Below are 24,181 nucleotides of genomic sequence, written 5' to 3'. Positions count from 1 at the left end.
ACATCTTTATTAACGACTTAGACGAAGGGTTAGAAGGCACGATCATCAAGTTTGCAGACGACACAAAACTGGGAGGGATAGCTAACACTCCAGAAGACAGGAGCAGAATTCAAAATGATCTTGACAGACTAGAGAGATGGGCCGAAACTAACAAAATGAAGTTCAACAGGGACAAATGCAAGATACTTCATTTCGGCAGAAAAAATGGAAATCAAAGATACAGAATGGGGGACGCCTGGCTTGACAGCAGTGTGTGCGAAAAAGACCTTGGAGTCCTCGTGGACAACAAGTTAAACATGAGCCAACAATGTGATGCAGCAGCTAAAAAAGCCAACGGGATTCTGGCCTGCATCAATAGGGGAATAGCGTCTAGATCCAGGGAAGTCCTGCTCCCCCTCTATTCTGCCTTGGTCAGACCACAACTGGAATACTGTGTCCAATTTTGGGCACCACAGTTGAAGGGAGATGTTGACAAGCTGGAAAGCGTCCAGAGGAGGGCGACTAAAATGATTAAGGGTCTGGAGAACAAGCCCTATGAGGAGCGGCTTAAAGAGCTTGGCATGTTTAGCCTGCAGAAGAGAAGGCTGAGAGGAGACATGATAGCCATGTACAAATACGTGAAGGGAAGTCATAGGGAAGAGGGAGCAAGCTTGTTTTCTGCTGCCCTGCAGACTAGGACACGGAACAATGGCTTCAAACTACAGGAAAGGAGATTCCACCTGAACATCAGGAAGAACTTCCTCACTGTGAGGGCTGTTCGACAGTGGAACTCTCTCCCCCGGGCTGTGGTGGAGGCTCCTTCCTTGGAGGCTTTTAAGCAGAGGCTGGATGGCCATCTGTCGGGGGTGCTTTGAATGCGATTTCCTGCTTCTTGGCAGGGGGTTGGACTGGATGGCCCATGAGGTCTCTTCCAACTCTACTATTCTATGATTCTATGATTCTATGAATTCAAAATGTACAACTCCTTGTGAATTTATTACACTTGTGTAACTTGGTTTACACAACCATAAAGACCCATCACTCAGAGGTAAGAATATCTGATTGTGTAAGGGAACTTATACATGTGTATGACATCAATTGAGTTTCAGCCAACATGACACAGCAATGATAAAAATCAGGAAGAGGTGTACAAAATCTTAAAAGAACAAATGAACACAATCACTCAACCTAGTTAGGGTCTTTTAGATTTACAAATACTGAAGTCGTCTCCAAAACAGAATTTGGGCAACTGCTCCGAAGTCAAGACACACATTTCTTTTGTAGATGGATAGAGAACTCCCGATGGTGATACAAATAGAATGGTGTTCTTTGAATTCCTTGACAGGATGTCATGGGATGATGTCTTCTGAGGCTCTTTTAGAAATTTAATGGTGATCACCAGACCTTTGATCTTGGCAGGAACTTAATCAGGAAATCAATGCAATTTTTTTAAATGAGTCAATGCAATGCCTCTTCATTTGCACAAAGTTCTCTGAGTCATATTTTGAGCAAATTTAAGCAATCTTCTTCACCAATTTCAAGGGGAGGTGAATGTATAACATCATAGCAATACAACATGGAGATGATCTTACCAGCAAGGCCTCAGCAAACCTGATGCAGTTAGTAAAATGTGTTCCATGTCAATAAAGTCACCTTAATCTAAAAGTAAAAGTCTCTGCCAACTGTGGTTGGTAGCTCCCATTTCTGAGACACAATGACCCCTCTCCAGGTTTTGAAGGAACCATCCAAGCTACTGGACCAACTGGGGGAACATGATTCACCACCTTGGATAGCTATTTTTATGTCTCAATTAAGATTTGAAATGATTTAACTGTCCGACCAACACTGTCCCCACAACACTGCTTTGAATTAAAAAGTGATCCAAAATGTGGCCTAAATCTAGAATAGGAATCATGAAGCTCTCCAGATCTTGGTGTGTGTGTGTGTGTGTGTGTGTGTGTGTGTACAATATAACCCTCATGAGACCTTTACCATGTAGCCACTTTTGACAAAATATAGTCTCTCGAAGCACTTTCTAAGTCATCCAGGCACGGGCAAACTTCAGCCCTCCAGGTATTTTGGACTTCAACTACCACAATTCCTAACAGACAGTGAGCTGGCTGGGAATTTTGGGAGTTGCAGAGAGATATTAACGCATGCAATAATAGATAGATTTTTTTTTATTATGTCAGACGCAACTTCAGAACATACTGCAAGTTGCTTCTGGTGTAAGGAAATTGTCCAGGGGACACTCAGATGTTTTAGCCGGGAGGCTTCTCTCATGTCCTTGTAAGCTAGAGCTAACAGATGGGAGCTCACCCCATCTCACAGGTTCTAACTGGCAACCTTCAGGTCAGCAACATGACCTTCAAGTCAGCAGTTCAGTCAACACAAGGGTTGAACCCATTGCGCCATCACAATTGATAGATCATAATAAATAATAAATAGGCAGATGAGAGAGAGAATAGGCAGGTATTTTCAACAGACAGGATTCAGGTGATTTTCATGAGGTGTGTATAGCTGCATAATTTTAAGAATTATGAGAATATTGCATTCTTTAAAAAGGTAAACTACTCCATGCAGATTATATGCCCACCTTCAATTTCCTTCTTAATATCTTCTTCATGCTTATGCTGACTTAATGCTCATAATGGTGGATTTCCTACAAAAGTGTAATAACACTAAGTAACACGATTTTTGTTCCTGGGCTATAAATGTCATTTCCTAATTGGTTCTATCATAAAAAAAATGGGAAAAAGTTTATTAAACTGCAAAACTTTGTTTCTGCAGGACATCCTGCAGCACATTTTGCTATGGTTTTTTCAATGACTATCTCATCGAGTCTCAACCAATTTAACACAGTTTGTGGCAGTTTTTGGAGTATAACAACTACTTCCTAAGTAAGTGGCATGCAATCAAACAGGAAATAATACTTTCAAACTAGGAACAGAAAAAAATCAATTTTTGTTACATAGTGTAATTGCTTCTCTTAATCTTTTGTTGTTTACAAGAAATGAAGAAGAAATGGTAGTCCTTTTCCTAAGTGTGATTTCAGCCAACCATTGCAAAGGTAAAATTCACTCTTGAACAAAGCGTCAGGCTCATGGGGATAGGGATAGGGTCTCTCTCCACCTCTCTCCCGCCCCATGCTATAAAAAAAGAAAGAAGAAAGAAAGGAGCACACTAAGAATGAGTCCCAATTTAAATTCTGCATCAAACTTGACGACACAAATTGGGAGCTAAATCTCAAAGCTTCTGGTGTAGGTCCCTGGCAGGTCACCCAAATCCAGTCAGTCAAACATTTTGTTTTTGCTTCCCCCTGCACTTACGTAAGTGATGCTGTTTGACACCTCTGAGACAATTTCTCATGTGAGATGGGTTGTAAACGAGCACATGGTCCAGAATAATTAACGGTAACACTTCAGTCCTTTTCTGACAAGAGTGGTGTTTCTCGTATGCTTTGCGCTGGTCTGTCTCCTTAGCTGCAACCAGCCATGCCTGAAAGACAAGAAAGAACAAGATGGACAAGTGTGTCACTGATCAAACCTCTTTTGCTGTAATTAGAAGTGTACAGGGAATAAAATATTCTCACACTCAAGCTGTCCAGCTTGCACTAATAATAACACAACCCAAGAACAATCTGCTTATGCTGAGGCTGGACTGCATTTGCAACCAAATGCTTTCTGCCGCCCAACTAGCTTTTGTTGAGCTTATCTGAAGAAAACGTCTTTCCCAGTACATTTTGGGATTGTCCTTCTTGGTTTTCTTTCCCTTTTGCTAAAATAATGGATTTCACAGGTAACATTTATTGTAACTTGGTAATACATTATTTCTTGCCTCTCTCAGTTAGAAGTCTCCTAGGTTAGCCTACACCTGCCTTTAGGCAAAGTGGAAAACGCTTTCCTTTACAGGTATTTAAACCTATAAGCACCAGATCCTATCTGATCTTGGAAGCTAAGAAAGGTTAGTCCAGATGAATACTACTGATGATGATGATGATGATGATGATGATGATAACCTTTATTTCTATCCCACCCTATCTCCCCATGGGGACTCTGCGGTTTCCAACAAAACAGGCAAACATTCAATGCATATAAAACAGAAACACGAGAGATAATTTAAACATTAAAGAACACTAATACAACAAATTAAAATATGCAATTTACACCCAATAAAAACAATTAAAAAGCTAGCCTAGGCTAGCTTTTTCATACCAGTTCCATTTCCATTCCACTTAGTCCATACTACTAGTTTTATACCGCCTCCTCATTGTATGCTTGCAAGTTTTAAGCTGTTTTTTAAAGGAGAGTGAGGAGGGGGCCATTTTGATCTCCCTGGGGAGGGGGCTCCTCTCTCGTTCCCACCAGCCATGCTTGAGACGAGGGTGGGATTGAGTGCAGGGCCTACTCTTCTGATAGATAGATGGGCCCGGGCAAGCTTCTACAAGGAGAAAGTCTGGGCCCAAACCGTTATAGACCTTCATGTCTCCTGTCAACTGATGACAACCTCATTAATTTCATAGGGTTTTAATAGGAAAACAAAACTTAGGTGTGGCTTTGCCAGTTGCTTCCTCTGAAGTAATGAGTAGTTTTAACAATTTTCTTTCCCAATTTAAAAAAGTCTTTGGAAAATCACACAGTTTTCCAAGCATATTCACAATTTGGGATTTATTATGCAAAAAATGCACATTGTTGGTTTATCCAGAAAAAAATGTTCTTCTTAGGAAACAGCATTTTCTGTGTGGAAGCTAATATTTCTATGCACGGAAAGTGCTGTTTTCTTCACAAAACAATAAAACAACCCAGTGGGTTTCATAGCCAAGCATGGATTCAAACCCCGGTCTCTAGTGTCATAGGGCCATTTCACACAGCCTTATATCCCAGAATATCAAGGCAGAAAATCCCACAATGTCTGCTTTGAACTGGGTTATCTGAGTCCACACTGCCGTATATTTCAGTTCAAAAGAGATAATGTGGGATTTTATTCACCTGTGCGGAAGGGGCCACAGATTCAAACCACTGCACCGCACTGGCTCCAAAAGATGTGTTAGTTTTACATGCCACACAGAAGGGGCTATGTAGTGGGGTTGTGGAGGGGTAGGTGTGTTGCTTTGTGGTGTGTGTGTGGGAAGGCATGTAATTCCGTTGTGCAATATTCTATTCTATAAGGCATAGCTATTCTGTTTCTCATGTTGGATCTAACTCTGTGTAGTGCTAACCAAGTCTGATGAATTTCAGACAACTGCAAATAGAAATCATTCAGAGGACAAGTTGTTTGGCATCTTGCAAATTGTCTGACAATCTAGGCATGTGTTCTTGACTTCTTACTTTCCTCCCCAGTCCCCTGGCTTTCTGACTTTATATTATTTTGTTTCAATTACACTGGAAAATAAGTCATAACCACAAAGCAGATTACAATGCTGTTTAACATGGGATTTCTGATTATTCCTCCTGCAGCTGTTTTGGGTTTGATTTTTTTCCCCTAGCCTGGTATCTCCTAAGAGTTCTTTGGGATGTAATGAGAGGTAATGCAGCAAAAAAGGACTATGATATTTTGGTCCTGTCTATACAAAGAGATGGGAGATGGATGAATCTGTACCTTTAACTTCTATTCATCTGACACATTTATTTATTTGTAGAGAAGAAGAAAGCATAATTCATCATGTGTAGGTTCACAAGCAAAATCTTTCTTGAATCCCAACAGTCAATACCCTGGCCTTAGAGGGAGAGAAGAAGAGGCAGGCACATCTTCACCATGCCTAGGTCCAGATACAAATGGTAGGGCTTCCCTCATTCTCAACTGCCACTGCCCTAGTCATGGAGCAAGAGACAAAGAAGCATGTATTGTGACCTGGATGCAGACACTCTGAAGTGTCCATGTTCATATGACCACTGTTTAATAATATGAGCAGTGCTTGCTCATGGGTTTTTTTTTGTTGGGGTTTTTTTTTTTTGTATCTACAGTGGGTCCTGGAACCAAACCCACATGGATATGGTGGGTCCATTGAATTTATTCTTTTTTGCAGGAATCAAATTAGCAAAGGTACACTCTCTAATCCAGATTCAATACTCTGTTAGCAGAAGCACTGTCTCTATTGAGGGTCCAGTGAAAGCTCCTCACTGTCCAAGGAGGCCATCTTTGCCGATTCCCCTTCCCTTCTAAAGATTTCACCACTGTATCTCATGCTGTTTTGGACAGTTCCACCAGTCTTTTAGAATCATTTTCTAGGAATCACAGAAGCATCAGGTGGAAGGTTGGAGAAGATTTCTTCTCCAACTCTTTCCTTCAATACAAACGCAACTTTTTAAAGCCTACCCTGACTCCTTCTCCCTACAAATTCTGATAGCTGAAACTACACCGGAGGAACTGTGGGGACATCCAGTGGTCACATGGGTTAATTAAGAACCACTGAATTCTCCAGTAAGAGCTAAAATATCATTTTCCAAAGGAATGAGTCTTTCACCAAGTCCATGATACATCAGCATCAGGACCTGCTTGTTTGCTGGCACATCGAATCATTCAATTCAACCTTTTAGGCAAGATGGTGGGGCAGGCATTTCAATTTATAATGTAAGTGTTGACTGAAACACAAAGGGAGCAGAAAGAGGGAAGTGCTTTACAATGAGTGAATGATTGCTTTTTTTGGTGTCTGTGAAATATGTTACATTTTTAAAGGGACAGTTGGTTTGGACAAGTTACTGCCTGCTGGCAATGTGACAGGTTACTTGGTAGTGCTAAAAAAAGTATATCCAAATTGGCATTCATTGGCACATGCCTGTCTGATCCAACGGCAAGCTTTCAAAGCTGACCTGTTTCATTGACTCTGGTGGGGTGGGTTTTGACAGGGTGTGGACAGGCATTAGTGCTATATTTTATCAGTTTCAGTGAGACTTTACAGGGCAAGACAAGCAAGCAGAAGCTCCCTTGTCTTGATTGGAGAATACAGACAAATTTAAGGTCTAGTAACACTAGGAGAGAGAGGCGGAAAAATATGTAAATAACCAAAGTAGAGAATACAAATGTGACAATTAAAATACACGCAGACGCTGACAATATTGGGCATGATTCACACTCATTAGCAATGCTATCTAGTCTGGGATAATGAACACAAATTTAATATATTCCTAAATTCAAGCTTGGACATGTTAATTGTTTTGGACTACAGTTCCAATTTTCCCCCCAAACAATACAATAAAAAAGTAATGTTTTAGAACCCTTATTTATTTATAAATGGACCATTCTCCCAGTGACAACTGCTAGTTTTCAGGTCAGTAAATCAGTGTTTTAATCCAAACTTTAAATCAGCTATCCAGGTATTGAGTCCTGTCCCCCAAATGTGTTTAATACCTTGGATAGCTCCATTAATATTCATCCTGACACGTGATGGAAATTCACCATGCCACGGACATGGAAGCCACCAATGCTTACCCTTCAATCCCTTTGGAATGCAGTAGACCCTCCATTTTTGTGTGGATTAAGGACACAGGGACCCTCTAAATGTGGGGAAATAATTTACGGCATGCTAATTTTTTTAATCTGAGGAAACACCTATCTAGGAATCTCTAGGGCCTTCTACATGACACTATGATCAACCTCTATCAGACATAGACCACAGAATATTGCCTAAAATTCCTAGAAAAGGGTCCTGTGAAGCAATCTCTAGGTCCTCCGATGTGAATCTATGATCAACTTCTGGCAAAAATTGACCATAGAGTCACCCTGGAGGACCTAGCATTTCAAAGAGATAATATATTAATCACATTCATGAATGATCAAATCTGCAAATGGGGAAGGCTAACTGTAGTTACAAGACTCAGTTACTGATCACCTTATTTAAAAGAATTCAGCGGTACCAAAGAATTCTTGCTCACGTTTTTCTTTGCACATTCGGGCTGAGCCTAATTCCAGTGTATTTATAAAAAAATGAGTTGTACTAATCCAGTTGCTAGTTCAAATCGCTATCAACATGCATGTACTCACCCAGTTCCCAACTCAAACCTCTATAAAATGCATTTAAATTTTGGGGAGAGAACATGTATTTTAAAATGAGCATGGGGAGGGGGGATAATGTGTTTCACTATCAGATTTCTGTGCCCTGGAGGCTATCACTGCAGGTTTGCTTAGACTTAAGGCAATACCTGGCTAAAGACTCAAATTTAGCAAAGTGATATTAATAGCTCAGGATTTTCAGATGTTGGATCATTGTAGATTTCTGCTCTGGATAGCTAATTCTTGCTTGAGGCTCTTGAATAGGGCAAAGACAGGGTTTTCCGTGCCCTCAAGCTACAGGCGACATAATTTTCATGCCCTCTAAAAGGGGACAGACTGAAACTTCAAACTGGACAGGAAAAGACAGAAAGGGGGGATTTTTGAGATCTCTAAATTAGCCACCTTTCTATGGTGTGAGCTTCAGATCCCTAGTGAAATAATATATAGGGACTAGCTGTGCCCGGCCACACGTTGCTGTGGCGAAGTCTGGTGGTATGGGAAATGAAGTATTGAGGAATTGGTGGTAGTTAAGGTACAAGGTGAAGGTTTTCTCCTGACGTTAAGTCCAGTCATGTCTGACTCTGGGGGTTGGTGCTCATCTCCATTTCTAAGCCGAAGAGCTGGCGTTGTCCGTAGACTCCTCCAAGGTCATGTGGGATGACTACATGGAGCGGCGTTACCTTCCCGCCGGAGCAGTACCTATTGATGCACTCACATTTGCATGTTTTCGAACTTCTGGGTTGGCAGAAGCTGGGGCTAACAGTGGGGGCTCTCTCCGCTCCCCCAATTCCAACCTGTGGCCTTTCGGTCCAGAAGTTCAGCAGCTCAGCGCTTTAACACACTGCGCCATCAGGGGATATTATTTCCTAAAGGTTGTGAATATACAATATTTCTGATTGGTTTTTTTATTGTTGGAGGCAAGTATGAATGCTGCAATTAGGAAAAATGATTAGGATGTAATGGCCTTGCAGCTTTAAAGCCTGGCTGTTTCCTCCCTGAGTGAATTTTTTGTTGGGAGGTGTTAGCTGGCCCTGATTGTTTCCTGTCTGGAATTCCCTTGTTTTCAGAGTGGTGTTGTTTGCGATATTTTATGTGCTTCTACTGTCTGTGGCCCTGAGAAAACGGAGAATTTTCCAGACTTTGATGATGGGAATACTTTGTTGGGAGGTGTTAGCTGGCCCCGATTGTTTCCTGTGTGGAATTCCCCTGTTTATTTACTGTCCTGGTTTTAGAGATTATATTGTTCTGCATTATTCTATCCCAGTAATTATTTCATATTAAAGAAGAATCTCACTTATCCAACATTCGCTTATACAATGTTCTGGATTATCCAACGCAGTCTGCCTTTTCATAATCAATGTTTTTGTAGTCAGTGTTTTCAATTCATTGTGATATTTTAGTGGTAAATTTGTAAATACAGTACAGTAGAGTCTCACTTATCCAACATAAACGGGCCGGCAGAACGTTGGATAAGCGAATATGTTAGATAATGAGGAATTAAGGATAACCCTATTAAACATCAAATTAAGTTATGATTTTACAAATTAAGCACCAAAACATCATGTTAGACAACAAATTTGTCAGAAAAAGTAGTTCAGTACACAGTAATGCTATATAGTAATTACTGTATTTATGAATTTAGCACCAAAATATCACGATATATTGAAAGCATTGACTACAAAAATGCGTTGGATAATCCAGAACGTTGGATAAGCGAGTGTTGGATAAGTGAGACTCTACTGTAAATACTACATAGCATTACTGCGCATGGGACTACTTTTTCTGTCAAATGTGTTGTATAATATATTTTGGTGCTTAATTTGTATAACGATTACCTAATTTGATGTTTAATTGGCTTTTCCTGAATCCCTTCTTATTATCCAACATATTCACTTATCCTGCCGGCCTGTTTACGTTGGATAAGTGAGACTCTACTGTATATTGATAATCTTAAATTATCTGCTTAGAACTGGATTATATGAGGCCCCTTCTTCACAGCTGTATAAAATGCACACTGAAGTGGATTATATGGTAGTGTGGAGTCAAGATAATCCAGTGCAAAGCAGATAATATAAGATTATAAATGGGTTATATAGCTGTGTGGAAGGGCCTTGAGTCTACACTGCCATATAATCCAGTGCAAATTAGATAATCTGTGGAAGAAGCCTAAGTGAGGCCTAAATCGGCCTGTCCCCTAACTGAAACCTGGCTGTCCCTTGGTTGCTAGGCAACCAAGTGGGCAGAGATTAGCCCTCTAAACTGGCAGCAATTGGATAAAAAAAATTATTGCTCTCCCTCTAATTAGGACTTTATTTTTCTTTTCGTTGTATCAACCTTGAGGCGTGGATGATGGGTTGTATTGTCAAATTTTGAGGTTGGGGGGCCTGTACTTTTGTTGTTTTGTGAATTGCCGTGATGCCATCACTCTTTTATATATATAGATGAACTGGTTATCATACACTCCATTAAGTGTGAAACAGGGGCAGGGCAAAGGGTGTTTTTATGGCTCTCTGCCCTCAACATAGCACAGACTGCCCTTTTCCTGGCCAAAATGGAGTGTATATATGGGATTGTCACTCTAGGAAAGGTAATTCACCTTTCAAATACAATTTAGATCTATCAATGTAAAGCAGAAATGGACTTCAGGTTTACCTAAATTGGACTAAAACATCCATGATGATTCTCTTACAATGTGCTTCTTTGTGTTTTAGTTCATTTTTAAAAAATAAACCTTTTCTTTTACCCTGAGATTTTGCAGGAAATCCAGACTTTTAAACACCCTCAGGGTGACATTGCTTCACTGGGTCTTTAGAGAAATAAAGTTAATCGCGGGAGGTGAGCATTCCCATTGGGAAGTGGTCTTTCCCAGGCCGATTTTTTAAAAGTTTATTTTGTGCCGATACTTGCATATCAATTTTATTGCAACTTAACAGAAAACACGTTTATTCAGATGCATGAAAGGAGTCAAGGGCAGCACAAAGCATCCACGGCCATGTAGCCAAAAATAATGTGAAGGATTAGAAATGTGGACCACCCATAACAAGAAGGTGAGTATGAGGCTGGTTATGGTGATCTCACCACAATGTTGTGTGGCATTGAAGGGGCCACTGTGGTCCAGAAAAATGTATGTTGGGTATTTTAAAAACAGTGTTGTCAAGCCCTTAAAAACCACTTTCTTTTTTGTTGTTTGGATTCTTTGACAATCAGGGTGTCCCCCAAAGAGTGTCCCCAGGTCCCGTTCTTAACCCCTGCTTATTCCTTTGCCACTAGATTGTGGTCTCATTACTCTTTGCACTTTCAAAATTGTGATTTCATGACATCACCAGGTCCTGTCATATGACATAATTTGGCCCTGCTTTGTGCCATTTGTTTAATCCACCCTGTGACATCGTCAATTTCCACCCTTTGAATTCAAGCTTGAGCCTTGGACTGAGGATACGGGTGACCCGGTGAACCTAGTTTGAGGCGTAATCATAATCAATGTCACCATTGGCAATATGGCTGCTTCTTTTAGCATCTCCTTCCACAATTTTTCCAAATTACCTTGTGTTTCCCAAAAGCAATTCTTCTTCTCTGATATCTCTAAATGGCAGGCATTTGGTGGCCTTCCTGTTTCTCCCTTTGTGCCAAAAGAAGACTGGGAGGAGGCAGATCTTTCTGAGATATCATCCCAAGCCCTCCCCTTTCACTACTCCATTTTTTTTTCTTTTTGCTTTTCTTTTTTCCCTCTTGAAGCATAACTTGATTATGCATTCGTTATAAAGACGAGGGAAGGCAATGATTAAACAAAAACATCTTTGGAATGCAGAGTTCATTTCAACCTATTTGGTTTTGTTACACACAAATTGGATTTGCATTGGAACCTGCACAGCAGGAATTCCACTTGAAATCAAAGACAGATGCTTTTATGGGATTAGAAAGAAATATCTTTGGGAATAGAAGGAGCACCTTATTTTTATGTGTAATAATGGCACCCAAATGAATTCTCATCTCTTTTTTATTATTTTATCCTTCTGGAATATTTTAACTTGTTTATCGGTTTGGGGGTTTGGAGTTGTTTTTTCGGCAATTAAAAGAAATTGAGCGTCTCTCTGGTTATCAAGCTTGTTGACATGGCAAAAAAAATTAATTTAAGATTCATTCTTTGCTATAAATAACAGATAACCTATTTGAATTTTAACTGTAAATCGGTTAGAGGGAAAATATTTGTGAAATCATTTCAAGTGGTGATGTTGAGTTATTTGTTTGAAAGCACCCATTAATTCAAGCAATGCTTTGCAAAGTGCTGCTGTGTTTTTACAGACTTAGATTTAGCTTTGTGGAAAGGGAAACTCTTCATGTTTTATACATTATAGTTGTCTAATATACTTTTTCCTGCCCAATGTGGACTTAAGGCATTTTGTGACCTGGGACTATAGCAGTACATGAAACTCTTCATTCACAGAGTCCAAAGTGCCTAGAAACATCCTGGCAATAACTCATCAATAGGTTGCTGTCCTTTTAAAAAAAAATCAGGCTGTGTCTACACTGGTTGCTTAATATGTGGCCAGTCTAGACCATGACTGCAACCACCATACACTGGGGCGAAAGTGGTGACCATCCAATTGGGCCAAGATCCTACTGCCCTGTCCCCTTGTCCTCATATCACCACTGCGGCTCCTCTCCAACTATAGAGCCCTCTGCAAGAATCTGCTGAGATTATAACAGGGTCCCCTGTTATCAGCAAGGAGACCCCCTCCTTTTTATTGATCACATGGGTGCCCCATTGTGACCTCAGAAGACACACCCACAATGGCCATGCTCTCGTAGGAAGCTCCTTAGCCAGCATGAAGTAGTAGCAGCAACAAACAGACAACCCATTCCCTTCCTTGCACTGATCTGCACAGAGAAAGGGTCATGTAGAGTGGTGGTATGTGGACAATGTATCAGGCCCAGTGGAATCTGATATAGTTATTCACACCATCACAAGCCCTGAAGATACGCCAGAGTTTCCTGCAAATTTCAGAGTATCAAGTTAAGGCTGAAAGGTACAGATTCATGCTTTTCTCTTGCACTGATCTGCACAGAGAAAGTGTCATGTAGAGTGGTGATATATGGACAATGGATCAGGCCCAATGGAACCTGATCTAGTTATCCACATTGTCACAAGTCCTGAAGATACACCAGAGTTTCCTGCAAATTTCAGAGTATCAAATTAAGGCTGAAAGGTACATATTCTTGCTTGAAATTATCATGCGTGATGTAGATGACCAGTGCTATTTCTGGGGTGAGTATGGGGTTTTGTTCTGTATTTATTCATGTAGACATAGCCTTAAAAATTGGCATCTTGGTCGCAACATCCACACATGTAAGTGGCCCTAGTGGTCTTATCCTGTGATTCCAAGTAAACATAAACATAGGTAACTCTGGGAAAATTCTCCCCCCCCCCCCCCCACACACACACTTTTACTCCCTGCTGCTAATCAAACTAGTATTGCACTCTGAACTCAGCTTGCAGCAACTGAAGTAAGCCAAAGACAAAAGGAAGAAATAGGAGGAGAAAAGAGAAACTGGAACATTTTAAAAGCAACTGAAAAAGTAGTATGGCAAAGGATTCATTGGAACTTTTTCTGACAAACCAGGACACTTGGAGAGCATGGAGTTTTTTACAGTGCTCCATTCCTCTCCTCTCATACTTGTTGTGTAAACTGAGTGCAAACTACTTTTGCCCACAGTATAAGAAGTAAACTAAGAACAATGGGAAGATCTTAGGAAGCTAAAATAACATTTTAAAACAGATGAAAAAGTGAGGTGGCAGAGTTAATGAGACTGTCCTTGTCTAATTGCATTAGTTGGAGAATATACCCTAAATATTTCCGCACTCCCTAATACTTTCCTCAACCAAAATATCAGCCTCTCCCCATAGACTGCACTTAAATCAGGAGTGGGGAACCTCTCATTGTCTTCATGTTTTGGATATCAAATCTGTAATTTTTTTTCCATGGGTCATACTGAGTAGAGCTGGTGGAATTCTAAAATACCTTGATAGCTGAAAATCCCCCTTCCCTTGATCTGCTTAACAAAGAAAAAAAGTCAGATTGTCTCTCCCAGTCTGTTGGTGCGTTATTTTAACACAGACTATGTACGTGCTCAAGAATAAGCCGGCTGAATTCTTTAGTCTTGCATCTGAGTTGATTTTCTTAGTATTGTGCATCATGAAAGAGTAGGTGACGATGTACAAGTTAACTGTATTATTTTGTAGCATTGTGAATTTTTAATCACCTTTTGGATGTATTTTGGAACAAAACATAGCAAAGAGAAAAATGATAGGAAGGGCAGGCAGGGCCATAAATATTTTACACGTTCTCCTAAAAATAAAAGGAATAGTGTGGGCTGTTCCATGAATTTATGGGCTTTTGTAGCTTAGGATGATTGGATGTATTCATGAATGATGAAATACGAAGAGAAGAAAAGTTGCAAACAACTGTTTTAAAAGGGCTGGAGATGCCAGTGTCACTTATATTCATTTGAATTGCACTTGTGTTTTTGCAAGGGAAGAAAACTATGAAGTCTCTTTCTCAAACTGGGGCAAAGAGTGTGTTTGGAATGGATAAGAAACAACTGGTGAATAATTCTGCACCTTTCATCTCTGAAAGCAATGGCTCTTTTTTTTCCCAGGCCTGCTTCAGGTTGAGGAGGCTCTCATTACAGTGCAGTCCATAGCTGCTCTTACCCTCTGGCACATTTCACTATCTGCAGAGGCTCCAGCAGCTATTTCAGGATGTCCAAGTGTGAGGCTAGATATAGTTGGACCTTCTTTCTTAAGAATCAGTGTAGTATGGCAGAGGAGTGGACTAGATGGCCCATGTGGTCCCTTCCAACTCTATTATTCTGTGATTCTATGGAGGTTACAGCCTTGGACCTGAATGCTGGGGAAGTAATAGTCACACTCTATTCTTCTTTGGTCAGGCCTCACCTGGAATATTGTGTTCAGATCTGGGCACCTTAATTAGGAAGCCGGAACATGTCTAGAGGAGGGTGAATAGATGGTAAAAGGTCTGGAAATCAAGTCTTTTGATGAGCCATTTAGGAAACTGGATATGTTTAGCTAGGTGAAGGTATGAGCTGACATGATAGCCATGTTTGAATATTTGAAAGGATATCATGTTGAAGATGGAGCCAGTTTTTTGCTGCTCCAGAGCCTAGGACATGGAGCAACAGTGTCAAACTGCAGGGAAACTTGAATATTAGAAAGAATCTCCTGATGCTAAGACCTGTTTGATGGTGGATTAGGTGGTCTCAGAGTGTGGTGGAGTCTCCTTTTTTGTATGTTTTTAAGCATAGGCTGGGTGCCCATCTGTCAGGAGTGCTCTGACAACATGGTACATGTTACAATGGCTGTGAAGGCAGAAGAAGGCTACAACAGATTGAGATGCCACTGTCGTCGTGTTAATCACGCCACTGGTTGAAACCCTCACTCTGTGAAAACTGTGTGTTGATCGGCTGTGCACCAACCTCCACACATTAAAAAACCTCACACACAGGCATCTTCCAAGACAATGAGGGATCACCCAAAAAGAAGACCATGTATAATCCTACATGGCAGGAGGATTGATTGGATGGCACTCAGGGTCTCTTCCAACTCTATGATTCTATGAAATCCTGATCCCTTCCTTTTAGAAAACAGGAAGGAGATGATCATTGTTGTCAACTGCCATCATCTATTTGAGGGTGTTATTGACATAGCAGTTGTTCACACTTGCATGCACGCATGTGCACACACATTTACCAGCTCATGATACACAAATTTACTAAGTTCAATATTCATTTCACTTGATATGCATGTACACAACTTGCAGTCTCTAGATATGGCTGTTTGCCTCCTTAAAACCATCCAAGTGGCGAAATTTCCACTGTGCTAATTCGTGACGGCTTTACCTGATGAGTTGAAGCCATTTTTATTCTGAAAAGTGAAACAAGAAAAAAGCTGGCAGTGTCAACATAAATCATGCTATCCATTTTCATGCTGAGATCAGGATTCCTAAAGGGAAATCCATTGGGATGCTTCCTAGCTCAATAAAAGAACACCGGGGGTGAGGGAGAAGAGGAGCCGAAAGGAACCTTTTTGAAGAAGAAGGTTGATCAATTTTGCAACACGGCTTTGATTAACGCACAGATCTAGGGCAGCTATCATATTTTATTTCAAAGATTTGGCCCATGATCTTCTTTTAAGGCTTAAGGAAAAATGAAAATGGGGATGCGAGGGCTGGAGGAAGAGAATGCTTTCTTTTCCACCAGCATACAAAGGCAGGACCTTAGAGAAAGTTTTACGGTGCCCTTGAGCTAAAAGGGAAATTCTTGTCCTACTTTCTGTCCTTATGGCCCATATCTAGGTGATGTATTCTCTCTGTGTGTGTGTGTGTGTGTAGGCATATGTACATTCCAATTGGCTCTTAAAATTATGGCAACCTCATGAATTCCACAAGGTTTTTAGGCAAGCTAGACTCAGGGGTAGTTTTGCCAGTTTCTTCCTTTAGCCTACAGCGTGTGACATTTACTGGTGGTCACACATCAAAGAAGAAGAAGAAGAAGAAGAAGAAGAAGAAGAAGAAGAAGAGGAGGAGGAGGAGGAGGAGGAGGAGGAGGAGGAGGAGGAGGAGGAGGAGGAGATATTTAATTAGTTACCTGCCTCCACTTGTAGCTTGAGGTGGGGTACAATATGGTTAAAACAGACTGATAAAACACAACACTACAGGAGGGCTGACCCTGCTTAGCTTCCAAGCTCAGTTGAGACCCAGTGCCTTTGGAGTATTTAGGCCTTAGGTATGTGGTTCACTACATCTTCAAAAATCCAGCAGCAGGTTTCAAAAGTGCTGGCAGGGTATAGCTTACCAAGGGAGGGTGCAAATGTGGGCACTGAAATTTTCTGTCAGTTCCCAAATTCCTAGCATTGCTATAGAGCAATAAGCATTGAGGGGAGGAAAAACAGGCTGAAATCCTGCTTATTAGTTATGAGCTCATAGGCTGGACCTATGATCTTGTAATTATGCTCTAATTATCTCCTGATTAGACTACTGTAATATGCTGTGCATGGGGCTGTTCTTAAAATGTGTTTGGAAATTACAGCTAGTACAAAATTGGAATCTGTCAAAATTTGAGATTTTCAGAGGAAGCATGTCCCAACATATGAATTTTTGTTGGTGGGTGCACATAATAGTTTTGTTCTTTGTAGCAGTGCCTCAATTATGGAACTCTGTTCCCAAGGACACTAGGATGCCCCATCTCCAGCAGACAGCCAATGCTGCACTGTTCTGCATGGCACTTGGTGTTTGATATTACTCTTTAAGCTGTTTCAGACCTGGATTCTAGGATTGTTTAAAACATCTTTAAAACTTAAAAGTTTTTAAGATGTCAGTTGGCCCCATGTATCCTTGTTTTCATCTGTGAAATGTTAGAGGATCTGCAAAAGTAACTTTTCAGAGCCCTGCTTTTTCTTCCTCTCCAAATCCCAAGCCAAAAGCACTAAGGACTTACAAAAGGCAATCATAAGAATTACCATCTGCATAATGGCAGGTAATCATTGCCAGCTTCTAGAGATATTCACATTTACGTATTTTATGCATTCCTTTTTATTTTATTTTATTTTTTGTATTTTTGTTTCTGTTCCTTTGAGGGGCTGTTGTTGCATTTTCCATTTTCTTTTCACCTTAAACACATAAGATTTCTCTCCCCCGCATCACTTCCGAAACACACACTTTAAGTAAGGTGATTAGTCTCTTCAGGTGGTTGGATGCAAGGTCTTTTCGTCTTTTGATAACTACATGAAAACTTTTGGTATCTGCTACAAAGTATTTGCTTCCTCTTTTTCCAATAACATAGGTTGGAAACATGACTAGAAACATAACATAACCTGGAGTTATGTTTCCCTAACAGATCATTATTCATGATCCCTATGTATGTAGTCATGATTGTGGTACTTTTGATCACTTAGGCATCACCTGCACTGAGAAAAGGAGGTCCATTCTGCTGTCAGTCGGGGCACAGATATATCCATCCCTCCTACAGCAAATGAAGTTGCAATAATTGGAAGAGGACCCTTCTTGCACTTCCATATTGCAGCTTCCCTGGTTGTCAGAAAGGAGTAGAAAGTTCACCCACCAGTGCCCCAATCACCAGCAGGACAGATCTTCCTCTTTTAGTGCCACTGATGTCTGGTAAATCAAATTTAGGAGGGCTTGATGTAGGAGGTTCTATTTAGAGCAGTGGTTCTCAACCTGTGGATCTCCATATGTTTTGGCCTACAACTCCCAGAAATCCCAGACAGTTTACCAGATATTAGGATTTTTGGGAGTTGAAGGCCAAAACATCTGCGGACTCACATGCTGAGAACCACTAGCCTAGGGCTTTATCTCATCTGCCTGTTGTTTCATCACAATTGTGTTGTTTAAACAAATTAAAACATACAATTTCTGAAACAATCACTTTCACACCTTGCTGCAATGACACAATGCTAGCACTTTATTGATGTCAATCCCCGTGATCGGTCTTCCACACAGCCTTAATTCCTCCCCGTATTTGCCCCATCCCCTCTTTTCTTTTTCCACAACTGCATAATCATGCAGCTTCAGCATTTTAGCAGTACCTTCCTTCACTTTACAATATTGGGAATGCAACAAAAGGACATTACTGTACAAGGAAGAGTGGCCAAACAACCACATTGGATTCACTTGTAGGTTTTTACTGTCAATGAAAAGATATGATACAAGCAGAATGAAACTGTGGGAGAGACACAATATCATGCTACCTTGAGAAACTTTTGGAGCTAAGAAAGACTTTCTGTATATATTTCAGATTTCAATATTAATGTCAAAAATATGTAATATGATTTTACATAGGATTTGTGCTACATTAGGTAAACGTAAAGATTTCCCCTGACGTTAGGTCCAGTCGTGTCTGACTCTAGGGGTTGGTGCTCATCTCCATTTCTAAGCCGAAGAGCCAGCGTCGTCCGTAGACACCTCCAAGGTCATGTGGTCAGCATGACTGCCTGGAGCACCGTTAATGTGCTACATTAGAACAGTAAAAACAGTAAGCCTCATCCAAAGGCTCTTTTATCCTGCTATAATTGCACTTTATCAATCTCATGTGATAAAGTCCTTAGTTGCACATACATAACTAAGTAAGTCCATGTATAATTTGAGTGAGGACCTTTTTGACAACTATTTTGAGTCCTCTTTGGCAAAATAAAGTGGGATATACATAAATAAAAACGATAATAATACTCCCAGAATCCTCCAAACTAACATGGGCACCATTGTACTCCATCAAATTAACTTTTCCAAGATCTCATGGATAGCTAGATGACAAACAGACAGATACAGAACAGAACAGAATGTTATAATGAAATGAAATATTTATCACAGGTTACTCAGAGTGAAGGAAGAAGGATCTGAGAACATTCCCTTCAGCTATGGTTTGGTTGTGGTGCTCCACACATACATATCTCCTCATCCATTTCGGCTTTGGCACAGTGAGGGAACTGTGATCCCTTGCAATGGGAAGCAATGAGGCCAAGAATGCTTGCTCTGCTTACCCACTGGCCATGTTGATAAAACCGAGTGTGATGGGAGAGAACAACCCATACAGGCGAAAACACCTAGTTATCTCCAAACACTGCAAAAGAAAGAAACTTTCCCAGCAGCTAAACTTCCTTCTCCAATTATTTGGAGTACCTAGTAAATCAAAGTTGTAGCAGCTGGGCCACTTCTTCTCAGCTCCAAAAGTCTCTCAAGGGAGCATAAAGAGACTGGACTTATCAAAGAGTATGGCAATGTAATCCCACAACTAGTTCCATTTAAATAGTCTTTGCTATTCTTTCTACCCTCATCTTTTTTACCCTGTTTCTGGATGCAAATAATTGACTAGATCAGGAGCGGGAATCATGTCCCCAGGAATTTTTGCCCATCCCCTGAGTTTTCTCTAGATGTCAAAAATGTTCTTTTATTCACCAAAACCAAGTGCTATGAGGAGTATCTTTAGGGAGATGTGTATGTCTAGCCTCGAGCAGATAGGAATAATATGGGGCATGATAGTTATGTCTAAATGTTTGAAAAGATGCCTTATTGAACAGGGAACAAGCTTGTTTTCTCCTGCTCCTAAGACTAGGGCCCCTTCCACACAGCTGAATAAAATCCCACACTTTCTGCTTTGAACTAGAATATATGGCAGTGTGGACTCAGATAATCCAGTTCAAAGCAGATATTGTGGGATTTTCTTCTGTGATATTCTGGGTTATATGGCCGTGTGGAAGGGTCCTAGAATGCAGAGCAATGGATTCAAACTACAACCCCCCCCCCCCCGCAAATCCACAGATTCTGTATCTGTACAAATAACCATCCAGATTTGAGAAATATTCCCTCGCTCTGCCTCAAAGGAAAACAAAAACAAAAAGCAGACCTTGATTTTCTTTTTTTATATCCAGGATACCATTTTACCATTTCATTGTATACAATGGGACTTGAGCATCCACAGATTTTGCGATCCATGGGTGGTAGATACAATGATGTGATGAAATGGTGTCACCTATATTAAATTACAAATCCAATGTTTTCTTTTTGGATTTTTAAAAAATATGTTCAATATGGTTGAATCCATCGATGCATAATACATGGATACAAATGCCTGACTGTACAGCTGATATTTTCTACCCCATTCTGGTGTATGCGTAGACATTGGAAGCATCCTCCAAGGGCTCCAGCTTCCCACTGCCAATGCAAATAGGGGGACAGCATAACTTACCTGCCTACCCAAACCCCATGCTTGCCCCACTTTCTTAAGGCTAGAATTTGCCAGCATCTGTCTTGATTGCTCCGAGTGCTAAATAAAGTGGAGAGGAGGAAAGGGGGAGTATAAATAACAACAACATATGCACCAAGCCTCCCCAAGACACCTGGGGAGGGGGGATTGTCACACGCACCACCTGTGCTATGAGCTGATGTGACTTTTTCCTTATTCCACGGAGCTGACGTTGGTAGAAGCCAGCTGTGGGATTTAGCACTAAATAGGTAGTTTACTGTTGTAAGTGTGCTCTGTTAGCCTGCTGCATGTTGTTAGCGTTTCCCTTCTCTCTTGCCTTAATTAGATTTATAAATACATTTTAGGAGAAGAATCAGAGGCGTTGAAACACGTGAGTCCCAGAGATCTGAGCTGAAAACTCAGAAAACTCCACTCAAAATACATAGTTCTGCAACGGGTGGAGAAGGCTACAATGAGGTTCTTCCAGAGCTTGTTGGGACATTCTACTCTGCCATATAACCCAGAATTATCTAGGGTCCCTTCCACACAGCTGAATAAAATCCCACATTATCTGGTTTGGAATATATGGCAGTGTGGACTCAAATATCCCAGTTCAAAGCAAATATTGTGGGATTTTCTGCCTTGATAGTCTGGGTTATATAGCTGTGTGGTAGGGCCCTTTGTTTACACTGCTATATAACCTAGTTCAATGTGGACTTTATACATCTGCGTGGAAGGGGCCTGTAACAAAATGCCTATTTATAATGCAGAGTTTTAAATATGTTTGTTGATGTTGAGACTTCACCTACCTTATAGAGCTGGCGTGCGAGCAGCCATTTTGTGGTTCTCAGGGAGCAACAGCACCAGGAGAGGAGCTATTTTGCATAGGAGCGACCTGATTGGCTGTATGCAAATGAGCGGGTGCCAAGATTTGAAAGATGAGAGAATCAAGGATGGCTTTTGAAGAAAAAAAAGAAAAACCCAACTGAACATTCTATGGGAGTTGAAGTCAGTAAGTGAGGGAGTTAGCTGGAGAATCATGATATTTTGTTAGTAAGTAAGAGTAAGGGAGGACGTTAATGAAAGGTGGTTAGAGAAGTAGTCAGAAGAAAAAGTTAAAGAACGCTATAAATAAACTAAGTTACTGTTACTCTTTAAAAGTATCCTGAATATAATTCAAGAAGTCACAAAAGGTGGAAGAAAGATTAAACAGTCATTTACTTCTTTGGTGGTATATTCGCATGAGCGGATAACCTGACTTCTTCCTGACTGTTTTACATTTTTGATGAGATAATTAAGTAAAGGGACTCTTCTACTATGCAACAAGTTGGAAGTGCCTCACATATTTGAATGTTGGTGTGGTGAAGTGTGAATTTTAATCAACAGTCATGTAGAATTATAGGTAGGTGTTTAAAGAGGTAAGTATTTAAAGTGGCATGACTAAGGAGATAGTGGCCAACTCAGCTCATTCTGAGATGGGTTGCCATAGAAAAGTGGAGGAGCCAACTGCCACTTGGCAAGAGAGGCATTTTAAAAATAGTAAGTCTGTGGTCAGAGGGCTGCAGGAAAAGCCAGTTCTACTGTGTTGAGAATCAAGAAGGTTTAGGCTTTTAGCCTGTGTGGTTTAGATAGGTCAAGTTGACTTATTTAGGTTAGTAGTTAGAGGTTGAAAAAAGGGAAGAGAAACCCAGTAAGAGTCTTTAGTGTAACAGAAATAACAGAGGGAAAGAATAAGCTAGTACCTGGAGTGAACTGTTAAAGAAAGAAACACATTTTAAGGTAAATAAGTTTAAAGTTTGCCTAGTGGAAAGAACAGTCCTCTTAAGAGTTGTTTTATGAGAAGTTATAAAGGTAACCACTAAAGGAATGTACCTCTAGAAGATAAGAAACATTGAAACCATTAAGCTTCTATACTTCAATAAACTTATTACAGTTTTTCTTAAATCTAAGTCTCTGTTTCTTATACTTTCGAGTCAAGCCGCGCTACACATCAAAGGAAGATAAACATATTACAGGCTAGTGGCTGTATTATCAATTTTATAGATTCATTACAAATTGTAGGAGACCCTAACAAATTGTCCCTTCAAACAGTGGCGTTGTTACAGTTGGCAGCGATGGGATAGCCAACAAAAGACTTCCTTGCCTGAAGGTTTCTGCAGGCGTCACTTAGGAGTGGGTGGGTGTCCCAGGGCCATACGGGGTCTCGGGTAGTTTCCCTTGTGTCCACCAACATGATGAATAGGTAAGCTATTCGTTATTAATTTTGTGGCCAAGTGGACATTGTAGGAACCACACAAACCAGAAGGAATGCTTTATAAAAATAATAAAGAGATCTCAATAAACAGTATCAGAAAAAAAATTGAGAGCAGGAGCATCACTAAGAGGGTGCAAACTACACCAGGTTAAAACAACAGGCTTGGGACCCTGAAATGACTATTTCAGTGAAGGGGCAAAGATGTAAAAATACTCCTCTTAATCCAAAGTCAAAAGCAGGAGGCCCCTTTTTCTGTGGAGAGGGCGAGGAAGGACACCACGAACGTTGGATCTTCAAACTGCAAAAAAACTATTTATTGCGAGCTTAGCAATAACGACAAAAACACGCATACATCAATGCAATCAATAAAAGGATTTGTGGCCCTTTCAAAATGGTTGCAAGGGTTTGTATCACTTCTACAAAAAATAGTAAGCATATCCTTATTGGCTTACAAAGATCATTTACCCCATTTGTTTAATGTTGGCTACATCACAAGCATCTTAACCATCATGCAATTCCATTGGTTTTCTATGCTGTAACAACATGTGACTCTTTAGACAACGGTGCTTTTCATGTTACTGACCCTGATCTCAGCACCAGCTTATCTTCCTCTTGTTGCAAGTATAGGTTCGAAACCGTATGGGAATCCTAGGGAGTAGTGGGTAACCGGTTCTGACTTGATGTATTGTTATTATTGAAAGTAACTTCTTTTTCTCTGGAACAACTCTTTTCCCAAACATCAGCATTTTCTCTCAAGCGCAGGCCTTTCTCAAACATAGGCCTTTTGCAACTTAGGTCAATCAAAACATATGGGATTTATAGTCATTGGAAGTATCTTTGAAAATTCTCTTTTTAAACCCACGTCCTCCTCATCAGCAGAAATGTCTCATTTGTAAAATAGAAATATCTCAGCTTTCATTTACATGTACCATACCTACATACCTACAAGGCTAAACTGCAATGCTCATTTATTTTTTGAACCTTCTAATGCTCATGCCCTCTGGTCATAGCTCTCATTATTACCCAATTACACCAATGCTTCAAATCATGTAGTTTCATCTGCATGGACTATTGTTGTTTTCATTGCTGCTAGTATTTTTCAGATATTACCATGTTTTAGTATTTTGACAGTGTCCCTGCACGGCAGGGATTGGACTAGATGACCCTTGTGGTCCTTTACAACCT

General features: G+C 40.5%; 1 long non-coding RNA gene across 1 annotated transcript; it reads right to left on the bottom strand.

Annotated features, from left to right (window-relative positions):
* Nucleotides 1–956: 956 nt before the first annotated feature.
* LOC134299657 (uncharacterized) lies at nucleotides 957–21,664 on the bottom strand. Its single transcript, XR_010006913.1, has 3 exons — nucleotides 21,552–21,664; nucleotides 3,309–3,477; nucleotides 957–3,128 (listed from the first exon to the last, which is right to left on the bottom strand). It is a non-coding gene; the product is annotated as an uncharacterized LOC134299657 (long non-coding RNA).
* Nucleotides 21,665–24,181: the final 2,517 nt, after the last annotated feature.

The sequence above is a fragment of the Anolis carolinensis genome, chromosome 5, assembly GCF_035594765.1.
Source record: "Anolis carolinensis isolate JA03-04 chromosome 5, rAnoCar3.1.pri, whole genome shotgun sequence".
Taxonomy (NCBI): domain Eukaryota; kingdom Metazoa; phylum Chordata; class Lepidosauria; order Squamata; family Dactyloidae; genus Anolis; species Anolis carolinensis.
Note: the sequence above shows the minus strand (reverse complement) of the source record. Positions and strands in the feature narration are given on the sequence as shown.